Here is a 4,696-nt window from a genome sequence, read left to right on the forward strand (position 1 = left end):
CTGTGGCAGGCAGCTGATAATCCAACAATAATAAACAAAGTGTCAACAGTCTATCAGGGCAAAGAGAAGCGTGGCCTGGGCACCAAAAGGCCAGCTCTGTCTTTCATTCTTATGTTGAAACCATTACTTCTCAAGGTAGACAACAGTAGCTAAATCTGTATTCATAGTTGTTATTGCTTCAGCTAATGAATTTATGCCTTGACTGTATCTGGAGAAAGATGTCTGTTGGCATTCATATTCATCTAAGTTGTTCGGCTAGTGCAGGACTCAACAGAGGTACACTACCATTCAAAAGTTTTGGGTCAGTAAGATTTTTTTTTTGTTTGTTTTAATTTTTGGGAAAGTATTTATTAGCTGAGGAGTAATGGCTACTGAAAATTCAGCTTTGCCATAATTTTGAATTATATTTTTAAAATAGAAAACAGTTATTTTCAAATGTAATAGTGGTGAGCAGAAGAGGCTTCTTTCAAAAACATTTAAAAAATCAGAACTCTTTTCAACTTTTAAATGGTAGTCTATGTGATTGTGTAAACTTAAGAACCATCTTAATTTCAATTTAATGAGATGACGTGAATTTAATTGGCCATATCCCAGAGGAAGTTAAGTTGGAATTTGAACTTTATTTTAAGGTCCAGTTCTCGCTATTAACAAACCACTAACTATGAATTTTACCTCAATAAACTCCTAATTTGCTACTTACTAATAAGGTAGTTGTTAAGTTTAGTTATTGGGTAGGATTGGGTATGTAGAATATGGTCATGCAGAATATGTGCTTTATAAATGCTAATAAACAGCCAATCTGTTAATAATAGGCATGCTAATAAGCAACTAGTTAATAGTGAGAATTGGTCCATATCCTAAAGTGTTACCAAAATTACAGATGTGTGAATTTCAATTCATTTTAATTCAACTAACATTTACATTCAAACTGCAGTTCTGCGTCCTGTTTGTTTCCGCAATTCGAATTCAGGAATTGAATTGGAATTTAAAGGGCATCCTCAATGTTTTTTGAGCCACTTACCTGAGTCAAAATTACCAGGCGACTAAAAACTCTAGAGCAGAAAGAAAATGACGTCATGTTTCTGAAAGAGCTTTCAGAATCACTCTTCCTCGTGCTCAGGAATAGCTCTGTATAAAAAACGTCTGAGAATGTAAATTAAACCAAATGATCCGGGACTGTGCCTGTCCTTGAAAAGAGAATAGAGAAGAAGAATATTACAACTTAAAATGACAAACACATTCCCAACCAGTGACTGTTTTGCATTCAAATGCAGCCAAGCTTTTAAGCTTTATTTTGATGTCTGTCTCCGTAACATTCAACATGGCTGCCTTTCTCTTGTCTCATTTGTTCTATAGTAATAAAAGATTATGTTTGACTGATGCTCACGGTACCCAGAGGGAAGTTGCCTCTCTGCAGATGTGTTGCAACACCTCTGACCTAATATATGCCTCGTTCTCCCAGATTCTAGATGGGCAGTCTCACTCACAAGCTGAAAATTAAACACCAGTGATGAAATGAGTGCTAAAATATTCAAGGTGTTTTTTACGGACTTGCCTAAGTGGTTTCCCTCTATCTTTATTTCCCCTTGGAGGGAAAAAAACATAACAGCAAATAAATAATGTACTGCATATTAGATAACTTTCTAGCATGCACAAACAACTGAAAGCTTTTCGCAAAGATTTGTCTGTTGTGTTTGTCTCTGTTATGTCTCCATTTCACATGCTTCAGTGTCTCTCAATAAACCAAGTAGGCATGGGCCGGTATGATATTTTGACGGTATGATAACCTTAAGCAAAAATATCACGGTTTAACGGTATCACTGTATTGTTGTTACAGCTCTAAAATGTGTTAATTTTAAATGTCTGGGTACAAAAAAAAACTGAACAATATATTTTGAGCAACATACAGAATATTTGGAACAGTAGCGTTTGTTTATTTTTTCTTTGATTTGTTTCTGAAATGTGGGCTGTCCTGCAGCTTTTGATGTGGATGGTTGATTTGCTGCTAGAGCTTCTGCTGCCCTAAAAAGAAGAAAAATAAAGACTGACATCTTTATTTAACCTAAATCTGTAATTACAGTTCATTTTAGTTATATAATTCATATACATATCATTTAGTTATATAATTTCATATACATAATTTGATTTAATAATAACCCAATTTGACGCAAAAACAGAATGTTCTGACTAGTTTTGTGAAATTATACTACATGCCTGCAGGGCCGCATTAACCATTGGGCTTGGCGGGACTGAAGCCCGGGGCCCGAGCAAGGAGGGGGCCCGTGATTGGCTGTGGAGTAGATTGACGGACATCGGTAGCGCCGATTGCAAAAAACCCACCACGCCCTTCACTTTTTAGCGCTATTATTTAGTGGAGTTTTCCGTAAATTCCATGCATTACCATTAGAGATTAAAACGTCACATTTGAATTTGTTTTACCAATCAAATGCATTTATTATATATTTTACACGTAGCATATCTATCAGGTGATCGCTGCGCCTAATGTCTGCATTCACGTCTCTTCACTTAATTCTGGTGTAATCTAGAAACGGTCATGCAAAGAGCAATCTTTGATATCGATAAGTAAAAATGTCAACTATTCTAAAAAAAAAAAAAAATAGTGAGAGAAAAAAATTAGGAGAGAGGGGATAAACATGAATTAGTCACTAAAATCCACAGCTAGTTTATTTTACTAAAGCTGATGATGGAGTGGGAGTTGTGGAACCGCAAATGGACCGGACACATGAGCAGATAAAAACACCCACAAAAACATCATCCCCACAGATTTTAGGTTAGTTTGATTATTAACTTGATAGATGTAGCTATAGTGCTTTTTGTGTTTGAACAAACTCTATAGGGCTAGTATATTCGCTTATGGGTTGAGAAATTCATTTTGCGCGTTCTGATATAAGCTTTTCATTTAAACGCATTTTAAGCATTTTGGTTTAAAAACTAATTTAACTGTTCAGGAACATTAAGCAGTGGCAGAATTCATTTTGGCAAATGCGCGCGTTAAGACGTTTTCTGATACTTGCTCGTACAGCACCTGACTAAACTAAGAGTTATTTTTCGCGATTTTGTGTTTAAACGTTCGAATACACATAGTTATGTGTCAAAATGCCTGTCTCCTCGTCAACACAGTTATTTGTGTCTTACATTATATGATGAGATTTTAAAGGGATATTCACCCAAAAATTGTAATACTGTCTTCATTTACTCAGTTTCAAGTTGTTCTGAACCTGTATGAATGTCGTTGTTCTCCTCAACATAAAATATATTTTTAAGAATATTCGTAACCACCAGAAAGTTTCTGGTCCCTGTTGACTCCAATAGTGTTTTTTTTCTCTCAAAAAGGGCACAGACACTGTTTGGTTACCAGTATTGTTCCAAATACATACGTTTGCATTCAACAGCAGAATGAAACTCATTCAGGTTTAGAACAACAACAATATAACTTTAATTTTTGGGTAAACTATTCCTCCAAAGCAGCCTAATATAGCTGCTCTTGCCATTTGTGTCAATAATAATAATGTATTTATACAGTGAAGACTATTCAGTCTATTTCTAGTCTATTTATTTTATACAATATATTTCTTATTTCTTACTTTAAGTGTTTGTAGGTCAATTTCTTTGTTCTATAGTAATGCATGACTGTTTACTTGTCTTCAGTAAGTTTGTTTTTACATAGGCTAGTATTTTTTTATTTTGAGATATTGGAATTGGTAACAAGAATTATGAAACTTTGATTGGATAAAAATCCTATCTTAAGCTATATTATTACTGTGAGGGGGGGGACCCCATTGAGGTCTTAATGTGGCCCTGGCTACAGTGGTTACTGTTCTCTAATTTTAATCACTGTGTTTTCCACAAAATAATGTTTTTTTTTTTTGTTGTTGTTGTTGAAATTTTCTGGTTATTTTGTAAAATATGTTAGTAGAACAGTGGTATACCAAAGCTAATATTCCTTCAAATTTTGAGTCATGAAGAATAACAATATTTCAGAAAGAAATCAAGTATGTATAGATTGTTCTCTAATTTTGATCTCCGCTGTACATATTTTATCCAGACCTATCACAAATGGCAATACTTGCAAAATTCCATATTCATTGGCTTTTCATACTTATTTATGTTTTAGCAATTGTGTTTGTTTCCTCATTCTGCTTACCTCAGGTGACCAAACTTGTGAAAAAGGTAGGTGAAGGGGGAGTAATTACCTATGAAATAAATAAAAGGTAACACTTTATATTATAGTGTCCTTGTTACACACAGTTAGTATAGTAATATAACAGTAAATGATGAATAATTACTACCCCATTTCCAAAATAAATTTTAAAAATGCAATAAAAACAAGAATCAAAGCAAATGTGATTTGTTCATTCTCTTTAACCTTTATTTAACTGACAAAACTATGAATATAAGAACTAAGAATGTTTTCACTGACCAACTTAATTGTATTTTGTTAATATAAACAAATGTTGATTTTGGTGGCTGAAACACATTCAAAAAATATTGGGACATAGGCAAAATAAAAGCAAAAAGATTATAAAGCAGATTAATTGGTAATATGTGAGAGTATCATGTAGTAGTATTGGGTATAAAAAGCATCCACCAAAGTCTCAGTGTTTGCAAGCAAAGATGGATCATGGCTTACCACTTATTAAACTTACAGAACACAAAACCGATATTTCGAAGAATG

The 4,696-nt window shown here is 33.9% G+C and overlaps 1 protein-coding gene across 1 annotated transcript in view; it reads left to right on the plus strand.

Moving 5' to 3' along the window:
• The window catches only part of LOC107657268 (carbonic anhydrase-related protein 10-like), a 70,732-nt gene that overhangs the window by 34,492 nt on the left and 31,544 nt on the right, over positions 1 to 4,696 (plus strand). The gene's annotated exons all lie outside the window — the stretch shown is intronic.

Source organism: Sinocyclocheilus anshuiensis, unplaced genomic scaffold (genome assembly GCF_001515605.1).
Source record: "Sinocyclocheilus anshuiensis isolate Anshui unplaced genomic scaffold, SAMN03320099.WGS_v1.1 scaffold159, whole genome shotgun sequence".
NCBI lineage: Eukaryota > Metazoa > Chordata > Actinopteri > Cypriniformes > Cyprinidae > Sinocyclocheilus > Sinocyclocheilus anshuiensis.